The 15,094-nt window shown below is 45.9% G+C and overlaps 1 protein-coding gene across 6 annotated transcripts in view; it reads left to right on the top strand.

Moving 5' to 3' along the window:
• The first annotated feature begins 14,724 nt into the window (after positions 1-14,724).
• Positions 14,725-15,094, top strand: part of EGFL7 (EGF like domain multiple 7) — a 29,820-nt gene continuing 29,450 nt past the window's right edge. For 3 of the 6 annotated variants that reach the window (XM_073314770.1, XM_073314773.1, XM_073314772.1), the window contains exon 1: positions 14,728-14,997. The gene's annotated coding sequence lies outside the window, so the exon portion shown is untranslated. Of the gene's footprint in view, positions 14,998-15,094 lie in introns of all 6 variants that reach the window. The other 3 variants (XM_073314778.1, XM_073314779.1, XM_073314777.1) reach the window with 3 other exon arrangements.

The raw sequence follows: 15,094 nt of genomic DNA, 5'->3' as shown, positions 1-15,094 counted from the left end.
TGTTTCCAAGTGCTGGACGGATGGTGATGCGACTCCAGCTGCATGCCAATTGAATCCTGGTCCTCAGGACAAGGAATGTGAATGCCTGCCAAGATGTGGTTGGAGGATGGCAGTTTTAGCATCGGGAGCGGATTTCCCTGGTAGGGTTTTTTTATTCTATGCAGTGTTGTTGCAGCTGAGTCAGTCTCGGGATATTAGCGAGACAAGGTGGGTGAGGTAATACCTTTGGTTGGACCATCTTTACCCAGAGCTCTGGGTTTGGTCTCTCTCACCACACCAGTTGATCCAATAGAAGATATTCCCTCACCCAGGTTTTCATTGATGTACTTTTTGAAAATGCTCCTCTCTGTCGTATTTGCCCACCGATTACACGTACCCCAAAGTAGCAATCATTAGTTTAAGAGATGGCAGGCATTCGCTCTCCCAGCCCATGGGCAGATGTAAGCTGTCATGCAGGAGGAATCAGACCTAGGAGGTACATTCCCGAGAGTCCACAGCTTGGGCGGTCCTTCCGGGCAGATACGGGAGAGAAGGTCTGCAGAAAAAGAGCAGTGCTGCCGACAAGTAGCAAAGCTTAGGCTCAGTCCAGTTGCCTTGGCTGTGAATGCCTTGGCCAAGACCCCATTGCTGAGCACTGTGTGGACCTTCTCCCTCAGAGTTTGAATCTGGGTCCCACCAGCCTTAGCTTCCCTCTCAAATGCAGCTAGCTCACAAGGGTGTATCTTCATGTTGCAAGGCCCTAGCCTATTTAGGGCTTGAGAGACAAAGACCAGGATCCAAAACCTATGCCAATGCCCGACGACTTCAGTGAGTCCAGCACTTGTCCCCAGAACCTTAAAACCTGGTATTTGCTAGGTAGCCAGTGCAGATCACACAGAATAAATCAGTGTAGTCATAGGGCCGAATTCTGATCTCAGTGAGTTCAACTGGAAAGGGATTGGGCACTAAGAAGCTGGTTCTGCTGCTCATAGCGATCAATGGGACTGCCTGCCTGAGTGAAGCCTGTTCATGTAGGAAGGGAGCAAAAAAATTATGGATTTACTTATTGGGCCAAATTAAATTTCCTGGTGTGCCTGCATGGATTTCAGCAGAGTTCTCCCAGGGAGGAATCTCGCCCCTTTTGTCTAATTAGTTTCTGTTCCTTCCACTGACATTCACCAACATTCACTGCTGACATTGCCCAGCTGTGGTTTCATGGGCTGAACAAATATTTTGCTTGGAGGAGAGGAAACCTGCTCGGGACTAGCTTGTTTAAATATGTGGGAAGAATGATTCTTGCAACATCCCAAAGGCCCTCAATCAACCATCCCCTATAAATTACCTACAACACGTGTGGCAAGTGTGACAGGGAAAATGATGCTCTAGCTGCAGCAGCCAAAAGGGAGCTGAAAACTGGAACATCAGTTTAAGGCAGCGGGTCCTCAGCCGGTGAGAACTGTGGCATGGCCCCATGGTAGCCAATGGAGCGCTGCTGAGTTACTCCAGCTGAGGATCTGACCCAAAGTGTCCAGTAATTAGAGCCGGTAGCCAGGAGTCAGGACTCTTGGGTTCTAGTCTTGACTATTTCACCAGTGCCTCAGTGGTCCCATCTGTACAGGGAGTTTAACAGCCCCTACCTCAGGGGGCCATTGTGAAGTCTAATTAATACTTGTGAAGTGCTTTGAGATCTCCAGGAAAAAGACACCAGAAGGAGGTGAAACGTGCGATTTCCTTGTGTTTAGTTACATTGGGCCAAGATCTGAAGTCATGTTACAAGGGCTTATCCTGCCCGGTGCGGCACAGCATTGACTTTAGTGGGAATTCAGGGTGCTTGGTACCCGCAGCCTCAGGCTCTCCATTCGTACCCGGTCAGAACTTCCATTGGCTTCATCTCCAATGGGAACCTGGCCTGAGTAAGTAAGTTAGTTCATTAGTACCCATTACGCCTCTGGTGTTTAGGGTAGCAACGAAGCTCCTCCACACCTGTCTATTTCTGGCAAGTCTTTCAATGGTTCCCTAGCTGTGCCCAAGATTTTTCAGCTCGGCTTCCACAGCTCTTCGCTGTGTTGTTTTCAGGTGGCCTGGTTTTCGCTTGCCTTCACGTGTCCATTTGATTGCTGTTCTGGTGATGGACTCAGTGTCCATCCGAAGCACATGGCCAATCCATCTCCAATGCATCCTGGCAATGATGGTGCTCAGATCCTCTTGGCTGTACTGTGTGAATACGTCTTGGTTTGAGATTGTTCTGGGCCAAAGGATAGAGGATTTTTTGGAGGCAGGTTGTATGGAATGAAGACTATTTGGTCGTATCATACTTTGTCAGTCCCCAGCATTCTGCACTATAAAGTAGTGTTGGAAGTATGCAGCTCTGATAAATCCTGAGTTTGGTCTGGATGTTGTATTTTGATGATTTCCAGACTGTATTTAAGCCTGAGTAAGGTATGGGCACAAAATGAATAAGAACTTGACCCAACATATATATGTCTCTTAAAATGGACCCCATTTGCTAATTAAGGGCTCCCTTCAACAGCCAGTGAAGTCGATAGAAACACTCTTATTAATTTCATTGGGGGGTGGATCAGGGCTATAGGGCACAATCCTGCACTGAGGGAGTTCAGTGAGAGTTTTGTCATTAACTTTAAAGAGAGCAGCTTTGGCTGTTCCACTGTTAATTCTTGTCTCGGGGGCAGGTTGTACTGAAGTCCTATCTGCCAGCACTGGAGAGCTATCAATAGGGATATTTGGGAAGGAAGATAAGGACAGCTCTCTAAAGTCGTTGAAGTGCCTTGGGCCAGGAAAACTTTTGGAAGGGCTGCAGTAACAAATGGGAAATATTTTGCTAAAAAAACAGGGACTGTCCCTCCGAAACAGGGATAGTCGGCTGGTCTGGGCGACACCCTTCACCTGGAATAGCAAGTCAGGGCGTTTTCAGTAAGGACCCACCACTCCAGCCAGTATGAACCACTTGAACAAAGTCACTTGTGGCTTCTGGAATCATTACATCAGGAAAAGGCCTTTATGACTCTATTTGTGCAGGCAGCTCTAAATGCCTCGGCTTTTTATTCTTCCCGGCTTTTAAACTAAAGGTCAGTCTCTCTTCCCTTCCAAAAAAAGGTGAATTCCTTTTGACGCAGATCCCTTTCCCCTCTGGAGGAGAGTTTAATTGTTCTTAGGAGCAAACTCCAAATCTCCCCCTTGCATTCACTTCCTGTTTCCTGCCAGAGAGGAAACAGAGATTTCGGACTGTGTGAACCAGCATCCTTTATTTGAGGATACGAGAAAATAACCAAACGCTAATTCAGTGCAACTCCGTGCACTTTACCAGGGGCTTACAATACAAAAGAAAGAGAAACACATCTCCACCCTTTATCCATTGCATTGTAAACTGTGTAGTGAGTTGAGCATAATGGGTATTTATTAAACTTGCACTGAAATATTCGGTAAAGCCCAGTGCATGCAGAAAACCCTCCGCCCAGGAAGTTTTAGCTACCAAAAATAATCATTAGATCTAGTTAATATTTTTAACGAACACACATTCTTGGGAATTTCCTCTTCCTTTGGCTGAGATAAGTGCTTCAACAAAATACATGGCTGTGGCCATTTTGATTCACGTCAAATTTCAAAGAAAAACCCCATCAACAGTTCTTTTTTGTTGTTCTTCCTATTTCCTAAGTTTGGACTTCTGCATTCATTGCATGACTTTTGGGACTGAATTCTGCTTCTCTGCTACATTGGGGTAAATCCAATCAAGGCAGAAGGAAAGGCAGGAATGTAGAGCTCAGCGGTTTGAGCATTGGCCTGCTAAACCCAGGGTTGTGAGTTCAATCCTTGAGGGGGCCATTTAGGGATCTGGGGCAAAAATTGGGGATTGGCCCTGCTTTGAACAGGGGGTTGGATTACATGATTTTCTGAGGTCCCTTCTGACCATGATATTCTGTGAAAGACAGAGAACCTCTTTTGTATAGAGTCTTTAAAGCAATGGAGAGAATTTGCTGACAGGGGTATAATTCTCTATTCCACACTACAGGTGGCTTTAATAATTCTATAGAAAAAGATCATGCTCCATTCAATTCTATAGGTTTTCGAATAATATCTATAGCTCTCTAGTTCATTTCTATAGAACCCTACTGGTTTAGTGTCTATTAAATTCTATAGACTGCTCCAGAAGGAAAGTTAATCTGGATTTACACCTGTGCAACCAAGATCAGAGTTAGGTCCTTAGAGTATATTTTTCACTGCGACAAGGTTTTCAATAAGGAAAACTCTTCATTGCTCAGTACTGTTCTATTAATCAATAATAGATCTCATCCTGCAAAGCGTTTCTCATTGACTTATTGTGACTACATCATTATCGAATATCAAGCCTCTGTCTACCCATGGTGTTTATTCCTTTCTTCTATGCTTCCGAATTTGTCTTTTCTTTTGCAGTTTTTCTATATCTTTATTAAGATATTTGGAATCGGATGCTCAGTGATGTGCATGCTATCACTGCTGAGATTGAGGGACGTGTCGCACAGAAATAGCCTCTAGGATTCTAATCCCGTCTTGTGCCATTCGAGGAGGTGGGGAAAATACTTGCCTTCTTATTGTAAGGTCTCTTCATATGGGGTCAAATCCACTTCTGTGCGGAGAGCCAACACAAAAGTACCACTTAAGGCCTACTTCAGCCCTATGGTGAGTAATCCCTATGTATCATTTAAGTCCCATTTACTCATCCAACTTGTCCTATGGGCTGGTGTAGAACTTAAATGGTGCATAGGCTTTTTGCTGCACAGGGATGAATTTCATTCTCTGTACCCTTTTTCGATGACCTATCTCCTTTTTGGAGCCATACCTCACAGTGCTACATAGAGGCCCAATCTTGAAGGGATTTTAAGTCATTGGAGTCAACGGCAGAAGGCAGCTTTCATTAACCTGCATAATCATCAGGTTCCCTATATGAGAAGCAATGGCAACACGCTGATTTTTAAACGTTTAAACTTGATTTACTTCTAAAAATGTTCAGACACCAGACAAGCAGATCATTAAGGTTGGAAACGGGGGGGGGGGGGGGCAGGGGGGCCGGGGGAATGTTTCTTTGCTGCATTCACACAGTGTAGGAAGTGTCTGGGATTTATTTATACTCATTTGATCATTTAATGTCATTTACTATAGAACATTCCACACGTATATTTTATTTATTTGCTGAAAGAGGAGCTCGGCTTTTAGGAGTTACACTTTGTTGGCAAGTGGTTACTAAAAAAAAAAAAAAAAAAGGAAGAATGATGATGCATGTAATTCAAGACAGCATGCAGCAGATATCAGCCATTAGGTAATGATCTGTTGACATATCCTGTGCTGATATAAAACTAAGGGGAAATGAAAAAAAAAGAAAGAGACAAACATTAAGGTCTATTTGCTTCCAAAAACATTAGTGGGGTGATTATGGAAGTCATGGTTAACTGTTTATACAGAACCTTCTAATGGAAATGAAAGATAGGTGAAACTAACTGCATGAAATTAATGCCTGGATTTATGTATGTTTTTATAATGTAAGAGTTCCTCACTACAGACCTTATCCAAAGCCCGCTGACGTCAATGAGAGTTTTACCTCTCTGGGTTTTTGATCAGGTGAAGGTAAATTCAAGGATCTAATCTTTTTACATTCAAAGAATAGATGTATAATGCACACACACTGCCCTATCTTCAACCAATGTAAATAATTTGGGACAAAATACTCAGGTTCTTGTTCAGGCTTCGGTAGTCCTTTTTATCATAGGCTTCAGTGAAAGATGAGAACTAGGTTAGGTCTTCAGAGCCCAATCCTACAAGTTGCTAAGCCCTGAAAAAAAGCTATTTACCTTGGTGTGTATCATGCCTCTTCTGAACACAGCCCATTAGTGCCCAGCCGTACAAAGAGAAACATCTGAAACCACAAATGTGATTTGCCCCACCTTCCATTTCTTTCCTTTCTCTGGTTTCAGAGGAGCAGCCGTGTTAGTCTGTATTCACAAAAAGAAAAGGAGGACTTGTGGCACCTCAGCCCCAACAAGGGAGATATCTTTGAGATAAGGGAAAACTCTTTCTGGCAAGACAAACATGAACCATTATCCCACACCAAAGAGAAGATAAAGAAAACCACCAGGAAACTTTTATTGAGTCAGCTTGGCTCAAGAGCGGCTGTGAAATTACTGCCACGGATTTTCTCTTTTCCATCCCAGGCCCTATCACTCTACAAATAAGAATACCAAGGGCTGATCACCGAGAATATAGTTTGAAGATGAGTTCATTCCCTTCCCAGCCACTTCATCAAATGCATATCAGCTGAATCATCAGTGTTGCGTCATTTGTTACATTCATGACATTTGTTTCCATCTTACAGACATTTTGGAGAATGCATGATATTAGAAAGTTCAATAAAGGATGATTATTTCTATGCTGCCAGACGGATTGCGGCACCTACTTCCTGCTAAAATGAATGGGAATTAGGGATCTGAATCTCCTAGGCAGCATTCAAAGATCTCAGCCACTGTTTCTCTGATAACTTACTCTGCCCCCGCTTTCCTACTCTGTGTTTGTTGCTAGACCCAGTGTCATGGGGCAGTGACTCATGGGCGTGGCACCTCCTGTTGGTCATCCTGGGAATTACCTCTTCCGGCCAGGAGCGTCCTCTGCAGGCCGGTGTCTCGCCCACCGCTGTCCCCCATGTCCCTCCAGGACCCTGGTGCCCTTTACCCAGGGGTGCTGCCCACCGCAGCAACCCACAGTCTGGGTATCCCCACTCAGGGGAACCCCCAACCCTCTATCCCCACCTTACCTAAGGGGCTACTGCTGGTCATCATCTAGCCCCTGCTCCTTAGGGCAGACTGCTATCTGTAATAGCCACTCACCATCAGCAAGGGGGGTTGGACCAGCTGCCTCTGCCTATCTCTGGGCTGCCCCAGGACCCTTTCATAGGATTTTCACTAGGCCTGCAGCCCGGGGCTTTGCTAGGCTGGAGCTCCCCAGCATCCTCTGCCCTTCCCCAGCCCTGCTCCACCTTAGATACCCTTCTCAGCTCCCAGGCAGCCAGGTCCTTCTCTCTCTAGAAAGGTAGAGAGAGTATCTGTCTTTGCTTCTGGCCCCCAGCCCTCTTATAAGGGCCAGCTGGACCCTGATTAAGCTGGCCCCAGCTGTGGCTGCTTTCCCAATGAGCCTGCTTTTCCCATTCACAGCCCTCTGCAGGGCTGCTTTAACCCCTTCAGGGGAGGAGAGGGGTAGTCACCCCGCTACACCCAGATTTCCCAGCCTGCGAGAAAGACATTACTTTGCAAAGCTCTTCGGTAGCCTTCCCTCTCTCTTGTATCTGGTTTCCCTGGAACTCTCATTTGAGATCAGCAACATACCAGAAGCAAGAGGCAAGGTTAATAGCACGTGGGGGTCTGATTCGGCAACAGCCACCTTGAACTTAATACATTAGCTACACAGAGGCTGGCTCTATGGAGCGTCATTGTCAGTGCAGAGAATGCTGCTGTACAATTTCCATTGTGGTGTGGCAGCAGGGAGAATGCAGTCGAGCACTTTCCACGGCATATCGTTCTCGCCTGGGTCCTGATTCAGAAAAGCCATTTAGCATGTGCTCCAGTCCCTCCCTTTTCGAGACAGCACATGAGCACATATCTAATTTTAAGCACGTGCTCAAGTGTTTCCACAACAGAGATATTTTCCTGAATAGGGGCCTTAAATCCAGGCTCTGTGAACTCTTAGCTACCCAAGTAGTCCTTACCTGAGCAAGTCATTCCGCTAAAGTCAATGGGGCCATTTACTCACACAAGGACTGCTCATGCAAGTCAGCATTGGTGGGATCAGATCCTCAGGCTGCCGTTGGTCAAAACCCTTATCACTTCCAATGTGAGACTGGGCCCAGGGAGTTGAATGTTTTAAATAATAAATCAATAATGATTAGCTCATGGTGTTAAATTAGGAGATGTAGCAATAAAAGGCTTGATCCAAATGGAAGGATTCGCACTGATTTCAGTGCAGCTGGATCAGACTATTAATGAATCCTTTCTTTATTTATATTCTGCTAGCAGCTAGATGGCCCAGTTAGGGGTCAGGGCCCCATTTTGCTAGGTGCTGTACAAGCAGAGATGAGAGATGGTTCCTGCCCCAAGAAGTGCTAAACTTGAATTCTGAATGAGATGGGGTAAAATCTGATATTTCTAGCTATTTCCTTTAGTATGTAAAGGTGCAGCTTTGATCTTGGAACTTAGAAACCCTTTCTAATTCATATCTTCAGACAGCTCGGAAGCACCTCCTGGGAACTATGAATTGATAACAAGAATCAGGCAAGTTGAAACAATATGGGAAAGACTTGACATGAACAGACTTTCCAGAATGTTTATTTTTAAAAAGTTTGTTTGAGATCGGCTCTTTAAAATAAGATCATTAAAAAACCCCCATCACAAACACCAATGACATGCAGCCAAATAGTCCAAAAGTGACTTCTCCTTCTGGTCCTTCCAGTTGTTTGGTTCCCAGTGTGAAATACCTCCTGTGCCCTGACTTGGGACACCCACAGGCTGAGGCAACCCAAATCATTAGCCATTTTGACGCTCTTGGCCATGTTATAAATCCCTCAGACAGATAGATTAGACAGATTAATTGACATGTCCTCCATTCCCCATCACCTTAGTACCCGAGTGCATTGTGTGGTTTCCTGCTGAGAAAAGCTGGGAAATGTTGTTCAGACCTGGCTGAAATTCTTCACTGAAATATTTTTTGTTTGTTGTTTCATTTTGTTTGATGTTATTTCGTTGTTTTCTTAACAAAACATGGCTGTTTCATGAAAACAAATTGCCATGGGAAATGTCTGATGTCAATTACTCTTTTTGTTTTCAAAACCAATTGCTGGTTGCTTTTTTTCACCCCACAGTTTTCAGATTATCTATGAAAGCCCCCAAACTTCTGACGAGAAAAGTTGGCAAAATCTTTTTCATTTTTGTCCAAACATTTTGTCCAAACTTTCATTTTTGCCAGGCTTCCCCTTGCCCCCATTTTTTGACCAGCTGTACTGTGGGGCACCAGGTTCACCATGGTAGCTCCTTTCCTCAAAGCGCTCTGTTAACCATGTCTGCTCCGCATGGGTAGTTACCCAGCACTCCCTAAACTCCCAAAGTTCGGGTCTAGCATGTGCTAGGTTCACTGTAAAATCTGGGATGGATTCTCAGATGGACTCTCAAGACTCCTGCCTTGTTTGTTCCACTGTGATTGTCAGAAGGAATGGCTCTGGGACAGCTGGGATTCCCCTGTGCAATTATTGAGCGGTGTGCATCGAAATCCTAGAGGTGGCTTTAATCATAACCCACCAGTGCATCCCAGGCTATATCCACTGTGAGAATCCTATTAAAGAAAAGACAAAGATAAGAATAGCTGCAGTTCAACTCAGGGCAAGTAGCATGTATCAGAAACAGGATGTACTCTAGGGGTGAAGTTTTGTGTGATGCACTGGGCCCAGGTTCTTGGATGTGCACATGTGGCTATGAATTCAATGGGAGCAACATGGGCATATTGGAGCCCAGCATTCATGTCAGTGTTTTCTATTCACTCCAGGCGCTCCTAGGTGATGAACACCTGCTGTGCTGCTGGCTGACAGGTGTGTCCCCCCAGCAAATCAATGAGGCATGAAAGGATGAGAGCCGCTAGCCAGGTGCCATGGAAGCCCAGCGCGGAAAGATTTTGTTTTTTCCCAGGGTCCCCAAAGCGTTTCAGGTTTAAAATCCCATTTCCAGCCACCTTTTCCAGCTCAGGTAAGTATCTGATTTCTCTTTTTAACAAGGGAAAGAAAGCCAGTGGGGTTCCATGTCATCTGGAATAAAAGGAGTCACCTTTATGTAGCACATTTCATGCGTTAATCTAAAAAAAGCTTTATAGACTTCACTTGGTTAAGCATCACAACACCCCTGTGATTGTACTGTAGGTTTTATTATCCCTGGATGAGAAAATGGAGGCACGAAGATTAAATACCTTTCCCAAGATCACACAAGAAGTCACCGAACTAGAACGCAGGAAACCAAGGCCCAAGCCCAATCACTAGCTAATCCTCCCAAATTCAACGTGTTGCCATAGAAGCCTGCAAAGGATTTACATTGCACCCTAGCTACTGTTTAATTCACTGGCAAGGTTTCTGTAAACGTAGCAAAGCTCAATGCTAAAGAATCAGAAGCCAGATCCTCAGCTGGTGTAAGTCAGCATAGCGCTACTGAAGCGAATGGAACTATTCTGCTTTACACCAATTGAGGATGTGGCCCTACACAGGTGCCTAAAACAAATGTGAGAGGAGCAAGGACAAGTGGCATAAAAGGAGTTGCAAGAATGGAAATCTTGTAAATTAAAGCTCCATGGCATGCAATGGTGCTTTTGCCATCTGCTTTAGTTTGCTCCCTGCTTCTTTTAATACGACATTGCAGACGTTAATTAAAATGTCACACCTTTTCATGGAATAATATTCTCCCAGAAAATCATTCAGGTTGTTGATTAAAATGCGAGCAAACAGAATATTGCGGCAAGCGTATCCTACTGGGGACCAGCTGCATTCGTGCCCATAGTTTCCAAAAACTAAAAGTTCAAACCAGGCAGAATTCAGCTTCTCTGAAAAAGAGATGAGACTTTGGAGTTAGGGGGAATAAACATTTATGAGCAAATGGATCTCCTGTAGTGGGACAATAACAGAACAAATTAGCTAGTGGTTCTTCTACTTCAACTGCCACCAGAGACAAAGGATCAGGACCGTGGAATGTCGCTGAGATAGAACACAGCCACAGGGGCAAGGAAAACAAATGTCCTGGCTTCTCTCTCTCTCTCTCTTTTAGGGTTTTTCTGTCGTGCCCATCAGCATAGTATATGAGTGCTGAGCTGATAGATTTGATCTCCATGCCAATGCCTAGTGGACTTCCTAGAGGGCCACATGGAAACCTTTGGGTGCAGGGTGTAAGGACTGCCCCTGAATGTGCCCCGGGGGCCAAACTGCCCAAACAAGGGGTGGGGTGCCTGAGGAGAGCAGGCTAAACGATCCTAAAGGTTTATCTTCTAAGCGCCGTACGCCCTGCTCAAGACAGATGAAATGGCAGAGTTTGGCCCACAGCATTTTGCTCATTGTCCTTCCCATGGGCTAGGAAGCCCTGCTTCTTTGTTGTCTTCATTTTCTTCAGCACTCGTTATTTCCCACAAGTGCCCTAGCCTGAGCACCTCCAACAGGGGACCTTCTCTGCCCCGCCATTCGCTCAGCTTGCACCGGGCTGCCCCTTCTTGCAGGTATAGCATGCGCCTCCCTTCAAACCAAGGAGCACCTCCCAAGCAGCAGCTCAGCCCGGCACTGTACACACACGCGGACTGCAGTCCTGAGTAGCTCCAGTCAACACAGCACTGTGAATGTACACACCCACCCACCACTTCAAATGCACCCACAGAGACACACACACACGGATTGCAGGACTATCTACAATCAATACAGCACTTTGAATGTGTACACACCCACACCCACGGATTGCAGGACTATCTACAAGTCAATATCGCACTTTGAATGTGTACACACCCACACGCGCATACACCCCCCCCCGACCGTTTTTACCAAAAGTCCTGACCTCCACAAAAGGATAACAAATCTCTTGGAGATGAAGTGTCATTATTTCAAATTTAAAAATACACAATGTTGTGGCCTCTTGTGACCATTTCCTGCCTCACCAGTTAACGTGAACGGTACATTTCAGTAAACAGGAAATGTTTTCCACACATCACATTTTCATTCCCGCTGGCTTGAACGAAGAGGTCAGAAAAAGAGTTCTCCACTTGTCTCCCTGTGATCTGTTGCTGGGTGGGTGGCTGATAGGCTCTCAACAATGGACTGTGACCTATTGCTATGAGTAAGCGAGAAGACATGGGAAAGGATGGGTTAGAGCTAGAGGTAGTTGCTGGAGCTGAGTCTGGATCGGATCTTTCCCAAAACTCCGGGGGGTGGGGGGGGCGGGGTTTGAGTTTGGTGACCTGGGGATCTTGGGACATGAGATTGCTCAGCACTTCACATGAGTACTCAGCACTTTGCAGAACTGAATCCATGACTGCACGTTATAGAGCATTAGATGAACTCTGGATCTGAACTTCCCAGTGTGCGGGGTCTCTGATCTGACATTATGCTGTCCTCCCAGCTCTGGTTAGTTACAATTCTGTATTGCTTTCAGTGTATAATGCATCTGCCTTAGCCTGATCCAAAGGCCACGCAGGTCAATGGAAGTCATTCCAGGGATTTCAATGGACTTTGGAAAAGGCCCTAAATACACTATTCAGGACAACATGCACTACCCAATAGGCACCCAGATACCATGGTGATGGGTGACAGATAAATGCTTTGGAAAACAATGCTAATAATAATAATGAATTGTACACAGTTTGAAATGACATATTTTTAAAAATATCAAATTAAAATGATGGTAGTAAAAATAACATTGAAAAGGCTCCCACTAAGGAAAATAAGTAAATCCGGGAAATAAACTGTCAGCTGATTCAGCTAAGGTTAAGTTCACGCTTAAGTGCTTTGCCAAATAGGGATGGGGACACTTGTGTGCTTAAAGTTAAGCACATGCTAAAGTGTTTTGCTATCTCAAGGCCTTAAAACACTGAAGTATGCACCTAACTTTAGACATGCGCATAGTTGCTGTGATTTCAATGAGCCTGTTCACATGACTAAATGCTGCGCTGAATGGGGGTGTCTGGACATGCTTATGTGTGTGACTGAATCAAGGTGTAAATGAGCACAGGTGTAAGTGAAGATCTCACCCCTACCAGCACAGAGAAAGGGAGGCAGCGCAGCTGTAAAGACATGTGCTGTGTTTTCGGATTCTTTCCTTGCAGGTGGATTAGGTAAAATGAGCAACAGTTTCAAATATCTTACAAGGCATAGCATGGTTTTCAAAACGTCATTTCTTTTAATCCAAACTGTGAATGTCAATGTTTTTAAAAAGGGGAAAATACGTGAATTTCTACCCCGCCCCCAATCTTTGACCGGCTACGGCTGGCAGTTGTACCAGCCGTGGTAGTTAAACTTTGATTGTGGAGAATTTTGAAATCCTGACAAACTATGGATGAAAATATCGGTGGGTTGGCCTGGGGACAAAATTCCCATGTTCTGATGGGCTGTAATATTATGCATCCCAATGTTTTCTTCTTCTGTTTCCCAATGAATGTAGAGCGGATGCTAAAGTGCCAGATGGCGATCTCTAGACTAAATGCTAAGGGAGGAAGGATGACCTGTGAGGTTCAGTTCCCAGCTTGACTATAGACTTCCTGTGTGATCTGGGACAAGTCACTTATTCTACCCTAAAAGAACAGGAGGACTTGTGGCACCTTAGAGACTAACCAATTTATTTAAGCATAAGCTTTCGTGAGCTACAGCTCACTTCAGGAATGCATCCGATGAAGTGAGCTGTAGCTCACGAAAGCTTATGCTCAAATAAATTGGTTAGTCTCTAAGGTGCCACAAGGCCTCCTTTTCTTTTTGCGAATACAGACTAACATGGCTGCTACTCTGAAACCTGTTATTCTACCCTGTAGCTCAGTTCCCCATCTGTAAAATGGGATTAACACGTCTCTACCTTGCAGGGGTTATTGTGAGAATTTAAAAAAAACCCTTAATGATTGTGATGTATAATTCCATGCTTAGATATGAATAGATGCAGTAATTAATAATAGATATAATTAGATATTAATCCAAATCCAGGTACAGCATAGACTGTGCAAGCTTCTCCCACCAGCGTGCCCTGAACTAAACCTGGAGAGGCCATGTGAGAGCATTGACTTCCAGCAGGCCACCAGCTGGGGACATGCATGCCTCCCCCTTGGGAACTTGACTGAGACTCATTTTGTGTAGGCTGCCGGACAGCCAGCAGATGCTACTGGCTTTCAGTCACTGCTGCCCTGGGATGAGTTCCAACTGATGAAACAGATAGGAAAGGCTCATTATCTTCTGTCCAACGCAGTTGTGGCTTGGCCAGGGTTTTCTGGCTCACCAGGAGTTTAGGGGTGGGTAGGTTTTCTTCACCCATCAGCCACTTGAGAGCCCGTGTGTTTAAATATCTCAGTGCGGTGGGAGTGAAAGGGATGCTGTGTTCCGGGCGGGGTTTAACACTTCTAGAAAGAGTCCCACTTGATCTTGGCCTGAGTGCAGCCAGAATGTCCATGGAAAGCATCGGGGTGTGCTCCGGGATGGAGGGCGGGGGGGTCAGTTCCACTCGGCACACAAGTGGTGCCCAGCTCTCCCCCCAGCGCCAATCCCAAAGCCGTGTGATGGGACCTTGTTTTGTAGGCAGCGGGTCTGGGTTTAACACAGAGCCGGAGGGGCAGCCAGGCTCATTGCTAAAAGCTAAGACATGCCAGTGTCTCTGAAAAGCTCCCCACATCTATCTGCCCGGTCTGAGGGTGACCCTCAGAGTAGCTTGGGGAGCTCCAGAGAGGGGCTCTCAGTGCAGCCACTTGGGGCTGTCCGTGTTCTGTAAGTCTGTGGGTCCCAGCACCACACGGCTTGGAAGTGGCCTAGAGAGGCTCTTAGCCCCCCCCTCGCTATGACTGGGGTGTCACGGGGGAGCCCACGAGGGCTGCTAGCTCTGCCTTGTCCCTAGGCCCTGTCCTTCTCTCGGCCTGCTGTGAGCTGTCCGCTGTGTTTGTTCTGTTCTCTGAGCTCGTTATCAGCGAGCAACACACACAGGAAGTCCTGTCTGGGATTGTCCATTCCAATCCTGATTTATACAGGAAGAAAAGCATAAAAAGCCTCCCTTCCACCTCTAAAGGGACCTCCTGCCTGCCTGCAGCACCAGTGACCAGCCACGCCAGGGAGGCACAGGAGAGGAGCAGATGCAGCCAGCTGGGGAGGAGAGGCTTTGGCCATGCAGCAGCGGCAAACAGCAGAGGAGGTGGAGGCTGGGTTGTGGAGAGTTGCTTGGAGCAGAAGAAGGTGGCCCATTTCCCATGGCTGCTGCAGAGGGGCACAGAGAGGAGGAGAGGACATAGCAGGTACTGTATGCCAGAGTGGGCATAGTGCCCAAGGGCTGCAGGTGCTGGGGATGGGTAGGAAAGCCAGCACATGAGGGTTAAAAGAGATGCCAATCAG

This window comes from Lepidochelys kempii, chromosome 16 (genome assembly GCF_965140265.1).
Source record: "Lepidochelys kempii isolate rLepKem1 chromosome 16, rLepKem1.hap2, whole genome shotgun sequence".
NCBI classification, from domain to species: Eukaryota; Metazoa; Chordata; order Testudines; family Cheloniidae; genus Lepidochelys; species Lepidochelys kempii.
The sequence above is the reverse complement of the archived record's forward strand: the minus strand, read 5'-3'. Positions and strand labels throughout refer to the sequence as shown.